This window comes from Barbus barbus (genome assembly GCF_936440315.1).
Source record: "Barbus barbus genome assembly, chromosome: 46".
Taxonomy (NCBI): Eukaryota; Metazoa; Chordata; class Actinopteri; order Cypriniformes; family Cyprinidae; genus Barbus; species Barbus barbus.
Genome location: NC_136724.1, coordinates 12,605,181 through 12,615,228, shown reverse-complemented (window position 1 = coordinate 12,615,228; position 10,048 = coordinate 12,605,181).

Sequence of the window (10,048 nt, the reverse complement as noted above, 5' to 3'; positions counted from 1 at the left end):
TGTCTTTGATTTTAGATGGCTCTAAAAAGGAAACTCCCTATTTCCACAGACCAGTTTCAATTCAGATTAATAGTCCACTGCCCCAGGGGTGTTCCGCAAGGAGGCATTAAATTGAAGTGACATTTAAAATGTTACAAAAAATGTATTTCAAATAAATACAGTTCTTTTGAAGATCAAAGAATCCTGTAAAAAAAAATCTCTTCAAAAAATATTAAGGAGCACAATTCCGTACTGATAATAAGAAATATTTATTGATCAACAAATCAGCATATTAGAATGATTTCTGAAGAATGTGACACTGCAGACTGTAGTATGGCTGCTTTGCCATCACAGAAGTTCATTTAGCTAAAGTATGCTAAAACATATTTCAAATTAAAAACTTACAGTTTTTAACTTTTTTTCTCAATCAAATAAACGCAGCCTTGGTGAAATGTCTTTCAAACATGAAATCTAATTACCTCAATCGAAGTTTTGGCAGTGTAAATGTTTTTTTTATTATTTATTTAATAATTGTTTAAATATGTATTGAATTAAATTAGTAGAACTGTCTGTCTAAATCAGGGGTGGCGAACTCCAGTTCTAGAGAGCCGCAGCCCTGCAGCGTTCAGCTCCAACCCTACTAAAAACTCCCCTGCCTGTAGCTTCCTAGTAACCCTTCAGACCTTGATTAGCTTGTTCAGGTGTGTTTGATCAGGGTTGAAACAAAACCCTGCAGGGCTGCGGCTCGCCAGGACTGACATTCACCACCCCTGGTCTAAATAGTTCACAGATCTAGCAGAGAGATCAAATTTAAAGAACTTTTTTTTAACTCTTGCAGATTCCTTGCTGAAGTGGCTGGACTGACTCTACAGCACTCCTCAAAATCAACCTGAAGATTCAAACAAAGATTCAGCAAGTGCATAATGCCAAGATCAAAGGAAATTCCAGAAGATGTAAAAGAAAAGATCATTTTTTACCATAAGTCTGGTAAGGGTTACAAAGCTATTTCTAAAATTATGGGACTGCATCGATCCACTGTCAGAACTATAATTTCCAAATGGAAAACACTTGGAACAGTGATGAATCTTCCCAGGAGTGGTCGACCCACAAAGATTTCTCCACGGACACAGCGGAAAATCATCCAGGAAGTCGCAAAGAAACCCGAAATAACATCCAAAGAACTGCAGGCTTCTCTTGCTTCAGCTAAAATCAAAGTTCATGACTCTACAATCAGACGGAGACTGGGCCAAATTAGGAAACGCGAGATTGTGTCAAAGCGAAAAACATTGCAGAAAACGAAAATAAATGCTTGTGGCTTGTTTGAAAATAATCTACAGGAAGATTCCCAAGTTTATGAGGAAAATCTTTTAAAAACAGAAGTGGCAGAAGTGGAAGTTTTTATTTGATAAGAGTCCCATCATGTCCGGTGTATAACAAACAGGCCTGCAACAATCTACAGTAAAAAAATAATAATAATAATAATTGTATCTGTATTTACTTCTGGTGACTTTATTTTATTTTTTTACATTTTGTTGTGTCATGTATGAGCACAGTACCTTAATCGACTCTATAAGGCCTGACTGAAACATACTCCTCTATATTACTGTTTCTGTGCAAAGAAAATAATTAAAACAATGCAATAAAAACATTCCTGCAAATAATTGTAATTTGTTTGAAATTCAGCTACACTTGTGTTTTGACTTCAACTGGATTATTACAAGGTGGGAACTGGAGTTTTTTTATTTAGCCTTTTCTGTGAGCCATTTGTCAAGTTCTAGTGTCTAGGTTGATAATGAGAGAACCTGGAGTCGAAAAGGTTTGAGAAGCACTGCACTAAATGCCTGGCATCAGTGAGCACTGGGTGTCGCTGTATTTCTCTGAGCTGTGGCGTACGACGCTTCACTCGCTCCACGGAGTCCATATCCCAATAATCTCCAGCTGCAGAGAGCAAACACCTCTTCAGTGCAACATTACAAACAGGTAAGATTAAATGCGTGTCAACCACTGGGGTTTCAAGATAATGTATGCCTAGCAGGGGATATTTGACCGACCAAGTGGCCATTTTACACAATATATCAAAAGCTTCGCAAAGCTAGAGGAGTTTGTGAATAATATGTTGTTTGTTGTATGTCAATCGTTTACTTTGCATTAATATGCCCTAAGCGTCACTTTAACGGGGACCTGAAGCTAACCAGCGTTGGAATTGTCTTAAAACATTCATTGTTTTTTTTATATATAGTGGTTTAATGCAAATGTAGAGGAATGTGGCTCACTTTTACCTTAAATTTTATTTGTCTTGACCCCTCTGGATATGATGGACCCCTCTGGATAATGCCTTATAAAGTGTACCTTATACGTTTTTTTTTTTTTTTAAATGGTGAACAGACATAATTGCATTTTAGTTTGCTGTGAATATGCCACAATTATTCCACATTAATGAATGTGGGCTATTAGGTCAGAAAGTCTAGCCTTGAGCTAAGAAGGTCAAAGGTGACTAGTGACAATCAGTTTAATGTCTGTTGTCAGTATAATACCCATAATCTAAAGTAAAAGTAAGTGTCCTCTTCAGCTGTCTGTGTCTCTTGGATGTCACCATAAACTGGGCTGATCATATTTCCCCTGCTGTAAAACCAAAGTATGTTTTCCTATTTATTGTTGGGTGAACCAGGCGGTTTAAAACCTGCTTTATTATTTGCTTTCTTGCAGATACTTTGTGTCTAGGCTCTGCTGTAACCCTGGATCCTCCTGTGAAGATTCAGCAAATGCATAATGCCACGATCAAATGAACTTCCTGAAGAGTTCAAAGAGAAGGTAATTTTCTACCATAAGGCAGGTAAAGGATACAAATCCATTTCGAAGATTATGAGACTTCACCAATCCACAATTAGATCCATAATCCGTAAGTGGAAAATGCTCGGAACAGTAATGAATCTTCCTAGGAGTGGTAGACCGCCTAAAATCTCTCCACAGGCACACCGTAAAATCATCCAGGAAGTCACAAAAAATCCTGAAATAACATCTAAAGAGCTGCAGACTATTCTTGCTCTATCTAAAGTCAAAGTTCATGAATCCACGATCAGGAAGAGACTGGACCTAATCAGGCATCGTGAGAGAGTACCAAGGCGAAAATCACTGCAGAAACAGAAGAAAATAAATGCTCATCTCTTGTTGGAGAAGCTACAGGAAGACGCTGAAGTTTTTGAGGAAAGTCATGTAAAGACAGAAGTGGAAGTTTTTGTTTAATATGGATCCCATTGTGTTAGAAACGGGCTTGTAGCACTCCACAGTAAAAACATGTTGCCAGCAGTGTGACTCCTCTTATAAGCTTTATTTTGTACTTGTATTTAATTCTTGCACTATATACATTTTTTTTTTTACTTATTTCTATGTCTGACATGAATAGTTATATATTTTTATGTATAGGCCTATATAATTAATATCATTTTGTTCACTCACTAAAGTTATTCTGTGCAGTCAGATATTTATGCAGTAATATTTTTGTTCATCTCATTGTATGTGGCCTGACAGTAAAATAAAATAAATCTTCATCAATATACAGGTCCTTCTCAAAAAATTTGCATATTGTGATAAAGTTCATTATTTTCTGTAATGTACTGATAAACATTAGACTTTCATATATTTTAGATTCATTACAACACAACTGAAGTAGTTCAAGCCTTTTATTGTTTTAATATTGATGATTTTGGCATACAGCTCATGAAAACCCAAAATTCCTATCTCAAAAAATTAGCATATTTCATCCGACCAATAAAAGAAAAGTGTTTTTAATACAAAAAAAGTAAACCTTCAAATAATTATGTTCAGTTATGCACTCAATACTTGGTCGGGAATCCTTTTGCAGAAATGACTGCTTCAATGCGGCGTGGCATGGAGGCAATCAGCCTGTGGCACTGCTGAGGTGTTATGGAGGCCCAGGATGCTTCGATAGCGGCCTTAAGCTCATCCAGAGTGTTGGGTCTTGCGTCTCTCAACTTTCTCTTCACAATATCCCACAGATTCTCTATGGGGTTCAGGTCAGGAGAGTTGGCAGGCCAATTGAGCACAGTAATACCATGGTCAGTAAACCATTTACCAGTGGTTTTGGCACTGTGAGCAGGTGCCAGGTCGTGCTGAAAAATGAAATCATCTCCATAAAGCTTTTCAGCAGATGGAAGCATGAAGTGCTCCAAAATCTCCTGATAGCTAGCTGCATTGACCCTGCCCTTGATAAAACACAGTGGACCAACACCAGCATCACTGACTGTGGGTACTTGACACTGGACTTCAGGCATTTTTGCATTTCCCTCTCCCCAGTCTTCCTCCAGACTCTGGCACCTTGATTTCCGAATGACATGCAAAATTTGCTTTCATCCGAAAAAAGTACTTTGGACCACTGAGCAACAGTCCAGTGCTGCTTCTCTGTAGCCCAGGTCAGGCGCTTCTGCCGCTGTTTCTGGTTCAAAAGTGGCTTGACCTGGGGAATGCGGCACCTGTAGCCCATTTCCTGCACACGCCTGTACACGGTGGCTCTGGATGTTTCTACTCCAGACTCGGTCCACTGCTTCCGCAGGTCCCCCAAGGTCTGGAATCGGTCCTTCTCCACAATCTTCCTCAGGGTCCGGTCACCTCTTCTCGTTGTGCTGCGTTTTCTGCCACACTTTTTCCTTCCCACTGAGGTGCCTTGATACAGCACTCTGGGAACAGCCTATTCGTTCAGAAATTTCTTTCTGTGTCTTACCCTCTTGCTTGAGGGTGTCAATGATGGCCTTCTGGACAGCAGTCAGGTCGGCAGTCTTACCCATGATTGCGGTTTTGAGTAATGAACCAGGCTGGGAGTTTTTAAAAGCCTCAGGAATCTTTTGCAGGTGTTTAGAGTTAAAGCTGTAGTCTACGATGTTGAAAATCATTCGAGAAAGCCAGAATTTTTTAAAAACTCATCCCGCCCCTCCACACGCACACCCCTCCCCTCTGTGCTACCTGATCCCTCCCACCGGGAAACGACCTGAACAACGTCACTCAGTCAAGCACCATAAAAGTATAAATAAATGCTTACCTGCTCAACAAAAAGTCAGCCATGTCAGCGTCGGTTTTAAGTCCAAGGTTTCTCTGAAGCTTCCTCCAACGGGCAATGGTGGACCCTATATTGATTCGGCTTTGAGTCCGGCGTTCTTCACATTTTTTTTAATCTCTGCTCTTTCCTCAATTGACTTTCTCTTTCTTCCAACCTTGACTGTTGGGGCGAGCAGGGGCCGCTTGCTGCTGTCTGTTTGTTGGTTTTTCTCCATTGCTGAGTTGATGCTGCCTACTTTCGCGCGAAATTTCATGTCGCAGGAGGGGGCGGGGTGGGGTGCGGTGGGTGGAGATGCGAGTGGAGCAGGGGATTGGATGAGAGCAGTTAACCAATGTAAGCTGTCCAGCCGGACAGCTTACATTGGTCAATTTCTCTGCGGGTGTACACCCAATAGAGTGAATGGATTTTTTTCATTCTTTTTTCTCTTCATATTATTAGGATTGTACTGTAGAACCATAACCAGCATCTAAACGAGGTTATTAATAATGAACAATCTTTGAAATCGTAGACCATAGCTTTAATTAGTTGATTCAGATGATTAGGTTAATAGCTCGTTTAGAGAACCTTTTCATGATATGCTAATGTTTTGAGATAGGAATTTTGGGTTTTCATGAGCTGTATGCCAAAATCATCAATATTAAAACAATAAAAGGCTTGAACTACTTCAGTTGTGTTGTAATGAATCTAAAATATATGAAAGTCTAATGTTTATCAGTACATTACAGAAAATAATGAACTTTATCACAATATGCTAATTTTTTGAGAAGGACCTGTATTGCTATTATAAACAAATAATAAAGAAAACATGCATATGTTCATCATATCAATTACTTGGGTTATGACTGGAGAAAAGTGTAAATGCATTAATTCAAGTTGTAGTGGAAGCATTATAGAAGTGCAAAATATAACAGTGTTGTGAAAATGTATTTGCCCTCCCTCTGAATTCTACTGTATTAGTATTTCATACAATATAAAAGCTTTAATCAAAAAAGAACAAAAATCATGTTTTACTCCAATTATTGCACGTTGCCAAGGCTAAAGCATTGAAATATCACCACAGCATCGCACTGCCACCATCATGCTTAACTATGATGTTCTTTTTGTGAGAGTGGGAGTTCATTATTTGGTTTACACCAGATCTAACAGGAGGACCCCTGTCTTCCAAACAGTTTCACTTTTGACTCATCCGTCCACAAAAAAGTCTTTTCAAAAAAGGTTTGATGATCATGAAGGCAAAATTCAGACAAGCACTGACATTTTTTGGGGAGGTTGCAGTGATTTTCACCTTGCGATGCCATGGATTTTACATGGATGCCATTTTTTGGATTGTGAAGTCATGACCTTTATTGATGCAAGGAGAGGCCTGCAGTTCCTTCAATGTTATCGTTGCATTTTTGTGACTTCCTGGATGAGTCATCGCTGTGCTACTGGAGGAATTTTGGAAGGTCATTTGCTGCTGTACTGAGTTTTTCCATTTGGAGATAAATGCTCTGACTGTGGTTCAAACAGTTTTCAGTACTGTACATACATGCATATTTTGGCTAGTATTGCTTCCATTTGTTACACAAGAGGAAATGTATCCCTGCATTTATAAATGGTCTTTGAGTCCAGAATACTCTTCCGTCTTTCTGGTGTTCAATTGGAACTTTTTCTCCTTGCAACATGTACAACAAAGTTCTCTACCAGTTCCATATACTCAAATTCATATTTTACTAAATTAGTTGTAGATTCAGATTTTACTTGGAGGCATGTAGAGAATAAATAAGTAATAATTGATAAGTCTTGTGTGAATATGGGCGCTCAAGTTGGCGAACGCTAGGGGTCGATGTGGATAAAACGGTTCATTTGCTCTAAGCAGTGTTGCCAAGGACTATTTTAACACTGTTGCCGCGGGTTTAAGCGACCCCAATAACGTAATATTTAGACACTGCGATGCGAATTTTACTAGGGGAACCTCGTATTTTACCCCTCTGAACGCGATTTTTACCGAGGGACCCTTTCGAAACACCATTGGACTAGTTTTGGCTAGTTTTGAGGAGCAATTTGAACGGGTTTTGTTGTGAAAACCTGGCAACCCTTGCTATAAAGATTTTCAGTCAGCAGCAGCATAGAAACTTCAGCCCATTAAAGCTCACAGGTAAGCGTAAATCTAATTATTTATCTATTAGACACTTTGTTTTGGTATGACATATAACCAAGAGGGATATTTGTCCATTTAACGAGAAGGCAGATGTTTTGGGTTTTCTCCAGTAACGTTAACTTAGTAGCTTAAATCTCAGCAGGTGAATAGATTTGTTATTTTAGTAACGTTAGTTAGTCATCTTAAAATGCCACTCGTTTATTTGGCATTAAGTTATATGTCTTAGTATTTCTGTTCAAGGTATCTTCAGCAGGGTAACTGAAGCTAACCAGTTGTTAGCTTGCATTGCTAAAATAATTAGCCTATTGATGTTTACAAATATTGTGGTCAAATGAATTATCTTGAAATTATCACACGTTGAACTGTAAATCTTTGGATTGACAGTCGAGTTTCGATTCATTTAAATGATTCAGTTTAATTATGTACACGATTTAGTTAATCAACAATGACTAAATTATGTATATTATGTGAAAATAATGGAAGTTTACATGCAGTGAAAATATTTTATTTGAGTTGTGTTAATGTAATGTTTTGCCAAATGCTTCTGGGGCCTGTACCATGAAGCCGGATTAGTTTACTAGCCAGGTAAATTTCAGTTTAGGTTGCACCAATCCTGGGTTTTAGGTACCATGAAAGTGGCTTGGCTTTAGCTGCGTTCATTGCCATAGTACACTCCATGGCTAACCTGCTCCGGGACAGGCTATGTTCTAAATTAGAGCTCTCAAAATGAAATTGGACTAATCAGATATGAGCAAAGTGACGCATGTCTGACACAAAAAAGTCACTCCTTCAGTTTCTCTTGCTCCAAATTAAAGGTCCCTAGTATTAAAAAACATTTGTCTCGCCAAAAACAAAAATTTAGTTATTTTATATGATTTATATTATTATTAATCCATTACACACAAGCAATTTTGGCTTAACAGTTATTATAAATAATTTATGTTAATATATACAGATCGTATGTAATATAAGTTGTAGAATCAATAGATATCGCTTTAAAAATGACTGTGACCTTACATTTTCAAGTTTCTATCGCTGTATATTTCCAACTATATAAACTATAAACTTAAGTTTCTCTTGTTGCTGCACTGATAAAGCAAGATCATTTATTTTATTTGTACTTTTTTAATTGTAAATGCATTTAAATTCATCTTTTAACCTTTAGCAAAACCTTTATCCTTTAACCAAGGCTCGTGATTGGCTGTTCGCCAGTGATATCACACATTCATGTGCACATGCTCCACGAACTCAGGATCAAAGCCTGAGTTGACAAAGAAAGTTGATGATCAGCATCATGGTACCAACAAAGCCGGATTGGAGTGGTTTGGTTTTGTCAACTCGAAACTAATCCTGTGACTCTGAATTTGTTAATCTACCATCATGGTACAGGCCCCAGGTTTCTCAAAAGCATCGTAAGACTAAGTTGATCATAGCTCCATTGGTGGCAATGGATGCTTTTGGGAAACACAGCCCAGAGCGATTATGCAGTCACCAGAGTTAAATATTTTATTTGCTTTTCATAGATACCTTGCTGAAGTGGTTGGACACCCTAGATCAGCCTTCAGCTCCACCTGAAGACACCAAGCACTACTTGTATTGAATCTTATTTTGGCCATTAAATAGACAAAGTTGCCAGCACAAAGGGTCTGTAAATGCAAAATGGTACGGTCAGGTGAAATTTCAGAAGATATCAAAGAAAAGATAATTTCTTACCATAAGTCTGGTAAGGGTTACAAATCCATTTCCAATATTATGGGACTTCACAAATCCACGATCAGATCTATAATCTGCAAATGGAAAACGCTTGGAACAGTGATGAATCTTCCCAGGAGTGGTCGACCGCCAAAAATTTCTACAAAGGCCGAACGTAAAATCATCAAGGAAGTCACAAAGAAACCTGAAATAACACCCAAAGAACTCCAAGCTTGTCTTGCCCTAGCTAAAGTCAAAGTTTCTGAAGTTACAATCAGACGAACACTGGGGAAATTGGGCTATGTCAGAGAGTATGAAACTGAAAACCAATACAGAAAAGAATAAGGTTTTTGATGAGACTGTTTAAGTCACAAGTGTTCATGTAAATGTTTAAAACCAAAAGTGGAGTTTATGTAAAATTAAAAGGACTACAGCATCATAAGTCAAATTCTTGTGTTCTACACTATTGTGTTCTGTACTATACGGTATTTTTCTTACAAAGAAAAAATGTTCATCAATATTGTTATTCTGATGGAAATGAAATAAAATATATGTAATATAAATTGTGTGGCATGTAGTTACTTTGGGTTATGATATGACTGGTTGGGATATGTGCAGTGAAATTTATCTGCTCTTTTGTATCGATTATAAACTAGGTTTTTCTTTTCAAAACATTGTTTCCATTAAAATGTTGTCATATTGCTGCATTTACAATAAATGATTAAATAAACCTCGTTGATATTGCGTAACTATTCGATATGTGCAACTTAAAACATTTCAGACACTTTATAGTACTTAACAGACATATAAACAGTAGTGGACTATCCAAATACTTTTATTTTGTAACAGTAGGGTAATGTAAAGAAATTGGTGAACACTACTGTATTTTAACAAAATGCATTAAATGACTATCACAATAGACACTGGGTGTACTGGGGCTTGAGAGGGCCCTGTATTATCAAAGTTCACTTTATAAAAAAAAAGTTTCACAAAAGAGCCAAGCAATACAAGACACACAAAAAATCACTCATGAAAGGAATAAATTGCCAGCTATCGATGTAGTGTAGGTATTTAGAAAATAAACAACAGAAATAAGTTTAAACTATATGAATGATGAGGGAAAAATGTGACAATTCTTGGTTGAGACAGAATTGGTTGGTTTTGAC